This window comes from Engraulis encrasicolus, chromosome 5, assembly GCF_034702125.1.
Source record: "Engraulis encrasicolus isolate BLACKSEA-1 chromosome 5, IST_EnEncr_1.0, whole genome shotgun sequence".
In the NCBI taxonomy this organism is placed as follows: domain Eukaryota; kingdom Metazoa; phylum Chordata; class Actinopteri; order Clupeiformes; family Engraulidae; genus Engraulis; species Engraulis encrasicolus.
Genome location: NC_085861.1, coordinates 17,337,074 through 17,348,233, shown reverse-complemented (window position 1 = coordinate 17,348,233; position 11,160 = coordinate 17,337,074). Strand labels below are relative to the sequence as shown.

General features: G+C 39.0%; 1 long non-coding RNA gene across 2 annotated transcripts; it reads right to left on the bottom strand.

Annotated features, from left to right (window-relative positions):
- Nucleotides 1-1,006: 1,006 nt before the first annotated feature.
- Nucleotides 1,007-2,791, bottom strand: LOC134448340 (uncharacterized). Of its 2 annotated transcripts, none has more exons than XR_010034745.1 (3): nt 2,550-2,791; nt 1,978-2,084; nt 1,007-1,371 (listed from the first exon to the last, which is right to left on the bottom strand). It is a non-coding gene; the product is annotated as an uncharacterized LOC134448340 (long non-coding RNA). The 2 variants fall into 2 exon arrangements; XR_010034744.1 differs by lacking the exon at nt 2,550-2,791 and adding an exon at nt 2,420-2,512.
- Between the last annotated feature and the right edge of the window lie 8,369 nt (nt 2,792-11,160).

Genomic DNA, 11,160 nt, shown 5'->3' with positions numbered 1-11,160 from the left:
AACTTTCATGAAAAGATCAAATTTGGCAATAGGCAGCCCAGTTTCAATGAGCAGTATATTTGCAGTAGGCCTACCTTCTTTGACCATTTCCTGCACAGTGTAACCTTAAACGAGGCACTGTGCAATAAATATTGCTTTGAGGTGAACAGTCCAACAAAACAGCAGTTGATGTCCTTCACCCAATTTGGTCCGAAATTCAATGGGCTCATGTAGGTGCTATTTTTTTCTACACAATTATTATGTAGACAGCACATGGAGAGAATAAGACACAGGGAATGAGTGGGGAGAAAAAGAGAAATGGAGAAGGATCGGAAAATGACCTCAGACCGAAATCGAACAAGGGTTCCCTGGCACAACGGCATGGCTCACCAGCCCACTGAGCAACGATGAGCCGTTATTGTCAATCTTTCCAGACTATTTCATACCTTGTTTCACCTTTTAGGCCCAGGGTAATCAGGTACATCAAATTGTCTGTTATCAGTGCCGTCTACTCACTCTGATGCCAATAAATGACCCCAAGTGTGTGCAAAGTGTGTCTGAGATAAAGAAGTTTGTCATCTACGTATAAGGCTGCTCGTGAAAATCACTGAATGCTGAGACTGACTTGCTGCTGCAACAACCATAGTGAGTAGTAGTTTAAATAGGTTCAAAATATGTATTGTATGTGTTGTGAAGACAGACCCCTGTTTGGCAGTACAACATAGTGAACAAGCCAGTGAAATAGTATGTGCCAATGAACTGGAGCTTTGTCAGTTTATGAAAAATGCTGATACTCCAATACACTATACTATACTGTACCTTGCATTACTTAGGGAAGTGGCTCCCAAATTTGACCATGACAAGGCCCCTATAAGGCCCCGTGACATGGACATTGGTGTGCCCCATTCCAGTACTACAGGAAACGGCCCTCAACAGTTTATATTACTGTCCAATACAAATCAAACATGCCACCAATGTCCATGGTTTATTTTTTTATTAGAAAACAATTCATTATTAAACACCAGGAGCTATACTGTATTCCCAAAGGAATTACAACAATTACTTGAGGAAGTAATTGCCTTAGTCAAGTCAGTTTGCATATGGCAGATATTATTGGTTGTCATTGCATAATCTGAAAAAAAAACCCCCACTAAAATCACATTTTTCTTGTCCTCAATACATGTTTCACATTTGACATGAAATTCAATGCTATTCTTTTTTTTCATTATCTTCAATTTTCTTGACAAAATGTACCCTACCAAAGTCCACAATGTACAGTAGGATGAACAGATCTTTCCTCGTTTACTTTATATTGAAGCTGCCTGTGTTCTCAAAATCCAACACTGTTCTCTTTTGAGTGTTCCATCTTCCTGTCTTGAATCCAAGTTGACCCTTTGGAAGAAACAGTAATTTGATGGAGGAATGTTAACCACTATTAGCAACAAGAGCAAAATAAATGCACTTGATTTAATGCAGTTCAAATTGATTCTATTAAGATCTAACAAACCTTGAAAAATGTTTTCTGCATTCATACAATAACTTTTTAGTGATCACTGTCATTGTTGTTGTACTGTGTATCCAGATGTCTAGTATAGATAGTATAGACTCTAGTATAGATGTCTGTCGGTTAAATTAAGTTTGTTTACTTATAGGTCAACGCCGTTTTACAAACGTAGTTGTAGCACACGCCAGGGTGGTGTAACGGCATGAAGCCACTATTGTACATTTTTGGTTGATTTTAGAGGATTACTGTATCTAAGAAGCATATTCATTGCAGCACATTAATTACCAATACTAATTAATTTATGGGCATTAGATGTCGTTGAACCACCTTAAGTCTGAGCCCCAAAAAACGATATTGACGACAACTTAACGACCCTTATATCAACAATGCTAGTCCAGTAGCATGACAAAAAAAATCAGGTATTTTAAAGTAAATCAAACAGCTCCACTCTTGTGCTCATTATCAATCTGCAAATGCAAAAAGTACTAGCATACACCAGCTTTCTTCAGGGCGAATCCTAGTAGGCCTGCCACCAGGCATATCCCTGCAGCTGAACCAATCACAATCCCAGCGATAGTCATCTCAGACAGAGGATTACTATCTGGAAGAGAGCAGAACAGAAGCATTATTATCTTTGCATATGACAAAACATTGCTCAATGAGTTATGTGATTACAAACCCGGCGTTCTTCAAATAGCAGCATAGCACCATATTGATGGTCCCATACTTACTTCTAATGTGCTTTTATTGCTAATTGTGACCGAAATGTGCATGCACAATAGGCAATTAAAACAGTTCATGCAAGGTGCAATCCCTTCCTTTGTTGTATGAGTCTACCATTTGAGCCAGCACCCTTGCAACACTGAGTCAATTACACACGCTTCTTTTTTGTCATCTGGTGCATCAACGGGAGACGGACAGAAAATCTTAACTGACTTAGACTCTGATGAAGCTGGTTTATCCATCGAAACGTTAATCCCTTGTTGTGGACTTGATCAAAAAATAAGAAAGGAACTGCGTCTACTGCTCTGGTGTCTTCTCTCTTGTTAGTGATTTCCATACTTACTTCTCACATCCAGTGTGTGTGCGCTGTAGAGGCCTTGTGGTTGGTGATGCTGTTCACGGCTTCACAGCTGTACACCCCAGCATCACTAACGGCAACCCTCTCAATGACCAGCTCCGACTTGTCTCCTATTACAGCCTCGTTGCGGATCCAGGTAAAACTGGCCATCGGTACAGAGTCTGCAGAGCACTGAAGAGACACTCTCTTCCCTGTAGTCACCATCTGGGGTGCATTAACCATGACATCATGTGGCCCATCTGTAGTGCAAAAAGTAAAGTGAAAGTAAAAGTTAGTCCCATTGGTCATCACACTACACCTACAATTACAACACACAGCACTAGCAGACAACAAAATGTAATCTTAATGCTCAACCAATCACATGACAAATACCTATTGTGCCCTCTCATAGAGTCTAAACTAGTGTTTCTCAACAGGGGCCCTACAGCCCCCCAGGGGGTGTTGGGGAGCCCTAGGGGGACGTAGGGAAAGATACAGCTGAGAGGGGGGCGGTTCTTAGTTGCCATTGGGAGGTAGTCTATTTTATTTTTCAACAATAAGAGGGGCGTTGGAAGGCTTATGATGTGGTTAAGGGGACATTGGCAGGCTCATGATGGAGTCAAGGGGCGTTTGTTCAAAAAAGGCTGAGAACCACTGGTCTAAACATGCAAGAATATATTTTCAACAAAATGTACAGGAGTTATTTATCGTTTTGAGATTGTTGTTAGTGCAGAAATACTCACAATTTATAATAAGCTGGTGATTTCTGCTGTCTGCGCTGATGGTATTGCTGACACTACAGGTGTACAGCCCATTGTCTTCCTTCTGCACTGGGCTGATGGACAGTGTTCTGTTCTCCTCCTGGAAGGTGATGCTGATGCTAGGAGACAGAGGCTTGCCATCCCTTGCCCACTCTCTGATGATGATGGTGCCCCGCGCATCACAGGTCAAGTTGACAGAGCTCTCACCTGCTATGAGAGTGCCTCCAGAACTCACGATAGGATCCGTTTGTATCTTTTCTATGAATCATGACAGTCATGCTTTAGTATCACATTGCTGAAATACTACACACATTTTTGATGCACTTGATTGGAGATTACATTTTGATCAGAAATAACACCAATCTGAATGGAGATATTAAACAGCACTAGTATGTACATCACATGCACACACAGAGCAGAAGCCTGGACAGTGCACCAAAAATCGAATAGCCTATCAATACATACATGGACTCAGATTCTAGCAGCAAGCTTAGGGTACACATACCAAATACTGTTAGTGTTGTTTTCCCTTCAATTGTAGCAGCACTCATAATGGTGACAGCATACTCCCCAGAGTCATCCAGAGTCAGGTTTCTGAGCTGCAGTGAGGCTGTTGATTTATCCAAAGTGACTCTGCCAATGTAGTCAGGAAATACAGACTCTACACCATTAGACACACTGAGGACCATACTGTTTTCAAAAAGCCAGATGATTTGTTGAAATGGTGGAGATGGTGGATTGATCAGCCTGAAGTCCACATTTCCACCCACGGCTCCATTTAGAGGTCCATTCAGTTGTGCATTGTTTTGGCACCAGCAAAGTCCTGAGGAGCCAAGAGTCATCCAGTGAATTACTCATATTGGGACATATAGTGACATATAGACATCCAGTAAAGGTCTAATTGTAACTTTCAGTGCTCTCCTCTACGCCAAATTACTTAAGCTGAGAAGTCATCAATGTCACAGACATTTACTCTCTAAAAAGTGTGTGCTACAGTGGCACAGTTGTGTCTTTACTAAAAAAAAACATTTTTTTCTGGTCATGTATGGGTGTATGTGTCACCAGGGCTGGACTGGGGGAGAAATAGGGCCCGGGCACTTTTGGTTTAAAGGGGCCCCTCATAATTAGCAGCACAGAACTGAATCACCGGTGGGCCCTGCACCCTTGTGGGCCCCTATTTTCAGAAAAGTAAAAATGTTTTTTAAAAAAACGTATTTATTTATTACATTTCTGACAATAGGGCCCCCCTATTTTCAGAAATGTAAAAAGTAGGAAAACTATGTATTTATTTATTACATTTCTGACAATAGGGGCAGAAGAGTGCAGGGCCCACCAGGAAATGCCCACTGTGCCAGATGGCCAGTCCAGCCCTGTGTGTCACTCAATGTTCCATGCTCATTCATCACATACATACAGTCCATCCGGAAAGTATTCACAGCGCTTCACTTTTTCCACATTTTATTATCTCACAGCCTTATCCCAAATGCTACAAATGAATCCTACACAAATTATTCCATTATGACCATGTGAAAAAAAGTTGTCTTGACAGTTTTGAAAACTTATAAAAATTAAAAACAAAGAAATCATATTTACAAAAGTATTCACAGCCTTTGCTTAATACTTTGTAGAACCACCTTTGGCAGCAACTACATTCATTTTTTCATTTCGAAATGAAAAGGGATTAAAAGGGAGGTCATTGGTGTGTGTTTCAACCTTTCATTACATTGAAATTGTACATTTTGAGTTTGCACCTGGCTAAAATAGATGGGTTTGAGTTTTGAATTAAATTCTATGGAGAGTATCATGATCTGCTTCTGTAGTCACAGCGCATGTTGACATGCATGCTTCTTTAGGTGTAACTCAGATTTCCAATGTTGACGGCATCCATACATCCCCAAACCATGTCAGTCCCACAACCATGGTTGACAAGTCAGATGATGCACTTTTTCAGTAAAACTCACTTGTTTACCACCACACATGCTTGACGCCATCTAAAGCAAATTTCTTTATCTTGGTCTCAAGAGAGATGAACAGACCAAGGATATGGATCACTGGAACCATGTCCTGTGGTCTGATGAGACCAAGATAAACAAATTTGCTTTAGATTTAGACGTCTAGACAAGGAACTGGGCATTTTAAAATATAAGATTTTTTGATATTCAATTTTTAATTTTTCAATTTATCATAATTCATATTCTGAGGGTTGCTGTATTCCATGCTGTTGTGTAATTTGTAGAGCCAGAAAAGAGCTTTCAAACAACACCACAAACATCTTTTTGTGACTTACATTGACTGATATAATCAATGCGGAATGTATAGTGTCCTACCCTCATATGTAAACCTTTGCTTGTCTGTTTCTCCCTTAATATAGGTGTCAGATTCACACAAATGCAGTTCTGGGGTGCTACCTTGCTAATAAACAGCACACCAAGTATGATTGAGATCTGTGTCGGTCGGGTACCAAAGTGTCTGATTTCACGTGAAATGTGAAACACACACAGATGACCTCCCTTTTATTCCCTTTTCATTTCGAAATGAAAAAATGAATGTAGTTTATGCCCAAGGTAGTTAGTTCTACAAAGTATTAAGCAAAGGCTGTGAATACTTTTGTAAATATGATTTCTTTGTTTTTTATTTTTTTTATTTTCAAAACTGTCAAGACAACTTTTTTTTCACATGGTCATAATGGAATAATTTGTGTAGGATTTTGACAACAGAGATTCATTTGTAGCATTTGGAATAAGGCTGTAAGATAATAAAATGTGGAAAAAGTGAAGCGCTGTGAATACTTTCCGGATTGACTGTATGTCTGAAGTGAAGGGCAGAGGCAATTCCCCATGCAATGCCGAAATACACAATACATTTAGAAGTAATATGACATTTATATCCAAAGTCCAAAAACAATGCAAACCATTGTGGTGCTGTTACAAATGCATTGATAAAACCAATTTCAATAAAAGAGAACATGAAGAAACATGTTCTTTATTACATTAAGGCATCATGAAGTATATCAGTCTGACCATTACATTTTGATGAGGCTTAATTGGTTGGATGTGAAGTTCACACAAATATATATTTACATCATCATAACGTACAAGTAGGATGAAAGCCACTTACCAGCTGTTGAGAGTAACCAAAGGGTAATAAGAGAGACTTGCAGATCCATTCAGCTGTTTTGGTTCCAACCAGCTAAGACTTGCTTTCAGACCTTCTTGCCTTAATTAACTATGACTTGAACACTATATATAAAATTAAAAAAAACAATGCTTGCCAAATACTCAATAGAAGTAGAAGCAAAGTGTAGCAGGGAGCTTGCGGCTGCAAAGGACTTGGCTGGGACATGTATAACATAATAATAATCCAATGTGCAGTGTTCATGCAAGCCTTGCTAAGACACGCGCCAGAGCTGATATAAGATGGAGCTGATAGGAGCTGATACGGTATATGGCCAGTAAAATAGCATCTCAATTAGGGCTGGGTAGAGTAATCGATTTACTTGATAATCGATCGATTTCATTTTAAATTCACATAATCGATTCACAGAGCACAAAATCTTTTTTTTTTTTGGTTCTTTTTGTTCTTTTTGTTCAATTTAGTTCTATGGAAAATACCCAGTAGGTATTAGTCAATTTGGCCTAGGCCTACTTATTACAAATTTTCAATCTGTTAACACTGTCAAGCCACAGCCCTTTGACATTTTTATATAAAAATAGGCAACAGCATCTTTTGGGGGAAATCCTGGCACCAAGAACGGAACGGATTGAATCGATTCGAATTGAATTGAATCCTGATTAATCGATTCAAAGCCCTAAGAATCGAAATCGAATCGATACAGGAACATGGCTGCGATACCCAGCCCTAATCTCATCTCAAATAAAATATGCTACAGGCAGGATATTAAAATAATAAAATAAATAAAACATTGAGAAAGTCACTAAAAGTAATGTTGACATGTATATCTTGATAAATCAAAATGTATTTTTTTCACACTTTGCAGATTTTTTTGATTAGCAAGACTGCATGACAACAGAATTCTCAGTCATGATGGCCTAGATATTTTGCCATTATTGTCTGGCTTTATCAGAATTAATATTTTACCAAAGCTTCAGTCATGTGACATCAGTGGCTTTAACATCAATCAATCAATCAATCAATCAATCAATCAATCAATCAATCAATCAATCAATCAATTAACCATTCCATCCATCCATTCATCAATCAACCTATCAATCAATCAATCAGTCAATCAATCAAGCAATCAATCAATACGGTTGACTCAGTACTTACTTTCAAATAAACTATACACACAGGCACATACTCTGGAGACTGCCAAGAAGGAGCTAAATGTCCGGGGTTCGCGTGAGAAAGAGCTCTCTCTCTCTCTCACGCACGCACCCAAGCACGCACACACACACACAAATAGTAACCCCCGCACTGTGCACCTTTTAACCTAACAGATTATGCATTGGAGGGAGAGAGAGAGACTACAGGTGGACTACTATAGAAGAAAGTTCACATACTGTACGATGTGCACAGCTCTAAATTAACTTTTTCCATCACCAGCCAATTTGGCTAGTAGACATTTTTTCTTACTAGCCAAATGGAAGGTCAGCTAGCCATTTTTTTTCTCACCAAAATAAACCATGCGTTAATTATGTTGCTTTTAATTACTTTATTAAACTAGGCTATGTCCTTAACACAGATAAACAATATATTATATATATATTATAAAATATATTATACTCAATATAATCCAGTCTATTCTATAATTATTAAGTAATTATATTTTTATTACCTGCATTTCATTATTTTTCATTCCATTTCCATATACTGTACAGACAGCCAAACACTAGTACATTACTAGTACACTTGAACATTTGTATTTTTAAAGTAATGTGCTAAAGGTATTAGAAAGTATATTTGAAATGTACTTAAAGTTAAGTACTTATAAAAAGTTTGATTTCAGTACCAAAAAGTCAACTTAAAATGTGTTAAAGCTCTACTTAATTATATTTCAAGTGTATTTAAGTATACTACACTGTAAAACATTCCAGCCTCGTTTAGTTAAAACCACTTTCTAGGTCTCCTCAACACAATGAGCTCTGATAAGTCCCTGATCTTTAACTTTACTGAGGAAGTTTTTCCTCTAATACAACTTACAAATGCCTATTGTGTTGATTATTTGATAGTTATGGCAGATTTGAAGTGTTGAATGAACTTAGGTTGGCAAGTCAGCAGTTGAAAAAAAGAAAGAGGGGGGAAGGCGGGAATATTAAACTCTGAGAAATCCATTGAGTTGAACTGCCATAGTTTGATTGAACTTGGTTTAGAAAGTCATGGGTTTGAATGAAAATAACCGGGAAACTGTGGAGGTGGGGCTAAGCAACACCAACCGCATGCACGAAATTGGAACTTTTGTTTGCTGAGTCAAATGAGCCACCCCTGAAGAAATAATAGCTTAATAACGCAGAGAAACTCGATTCTCATGCAAAAATAAGGAATCACAGCTGCACTGAACCGCGGAAGAAGACTGTAGGCAATGGAATTACGAGTGAAGGACCTCAACATCATCAACCGTCAAATGGATTTAGGAAACTCGTACTCTCGAGGAGGAAACTTCATGGCAATTGAGCCACAGCCGCAGGCAGTCTTTCGCCGGTAAGTTTAAGTAGTTTTAATCGTCAGAATCAGTGATAATGTAACATGTGCCTCTCGGTTGAACTGAAGCTCAAAAGGATAGACTTTAAAAAAAAACTCTGATGTGGTGGGCTCACTGTAGCCTAAAACACTGGTCATGTTGCTTGCAAAATATTACATGTTTAATGTAGTCTATTGGTGTAATCTCGTGTCGTGAACGAAATGGTAATTGCTTATTGCAAATGGCAGGTTATCCACATTTCACGAGTTTTGTCGTTATAAATGGCCAATAGTCAGATTGCTATGCTAGTTCTTTGGTTGTGTCCGAACACGGCAGCGTTGCGAAAGGGGACCCCCCTCCTTTTTTACGCACCATTTTTACGCAGCATTAGAACTACTATTTAGAAAGTAACCCTGTGGAATTTTGTTCAGACTACCCTAAAAGGAAACGTCTGTGTATAATCTTGGCTGTTTATTTACTTCATTTAAATCGAAGTCAAACTCATGTAGGCCTACTGCTGAAGGACATTGCTGGTTGTATTTCAAAGGTGCAGTTAGCCATTGCGGCAACATGCCTCTTGAAGCGATGTTTTCAGCGCGATGCTGCTGTATCACAATCGGTAGACGACATTAGTCAAGATGAAAATCATGTAAAAACGTAGTAATACAAGATAATTATTGTGTTTTAACTACAGGGTGCAAATGCATGCTTCTACCAACGGATGATGGGGTCTGACGATGGAGTTGACGGGAACATTCGCACAGAAGAGGAATTTGTGAGGATTCTGAACCACTCATTGAGGCCGTGGAGTGTGTTGTTTAATGAGTAATACAGGTAAATCTGTCTAATGACTATGACATGCAAATCATGGATTTTGTTGCTTGAGCAATGTAATCCATACAGTTGTTTTTGTGTCTCCATCTCATATATTATTCTTTTCTTTTCTGTTATTTATCTGCTTCAGCTAACTGCAGTGTTCCACAAGACTGTTACCAGACCTTCATGGGACCTTTCCGTTCTTTCTGGGTTGTCTTGAGGTTATTCAGCGTTAGAGAGCAACTGAAAACAGGTTGGTAGCCTACTGTACTCTATAGACTGTATGGAATGTAATATGTATACAATATGTTCTATGCTGTGTTTTTCCATCACTATGTACAGATATTGTGATTCAAGGTAATACATACAATTCATTTACATTCACCTGTCTTTGCAGGACACAGACCCAAACCAGAGGACAACAACTCTACATTGACTCAGAGGAATCCTCCAGGACGACGTAAGACTTTATATTTACAAATACTGTCCTATACCCTTATGGATGTCACTGATGCACAGGCAACTGTGGTAGGGTATTTCTCTACCTATGCCAGGATTGACACCTCTGGTGAACATTCATGCTGTTATACTATTGACCAATAACACAGTTAATTGCCCATTTTCTGTGTGTGTGTGTGTGTGTGTGTGTGTGTGTGTGTGTGTGTGTGTGTGTGTGTGTGTGTGTGTGTGTGTGTGTGTGTGTGTGTGTGTGTGTGTGTGTGTGTGTGTGTGAGAGAGAGAGAGTAATGGCAGTTTTACTCTTGTTTTACTCTAGTGCCTAGGTTTGGATTCAAGGTAATCATAATCTCTTACAACTACACTCATCTGTTTTTGCAGGACACAAACCAAAACCACTGCACAACTCTACATCAACTCCCACACTTTCCAGAGGATTCCTCCTGTATGCTGTAAGTCTTCATATTTACAAATGCTTTCCTATTTTTTTTCATACATAGATAAAACGCCTGGATAAGCAAATTCAGTAGGTGAGGTAATCTGTGTTGCCAGAATTGACACCTCTGCTCTTTCAGGCCATTCTCTTCTCTAACAACAATTATAGTCCACCCATATACTGTGTGTGTGTGTGTGTGTGTGTGTGTGTGTGTGTGTGTGTGTGTGTGTGTGTGTGTGTGTGTGTGTGTGTGTGTGTGTGTGTGTGTGTGTGTGTTTGGGGGGGGGGGTGTAATGCATACACACTTTACATCGTTAAGTAGGTGTTTATTAAATATCATGGTTTAATCACCATCTATTTTCAAACTGACATCCACTCTTATCCTGGCACTAATGGCAACGCACTATACCACATACAGGTCTATTTGTAATATTATTCATTCATTTGCAATGGTTGCATTCACATCCAAGGACTGTTGCCGGTCTCACAGTGTAAACCTTAGACATATTT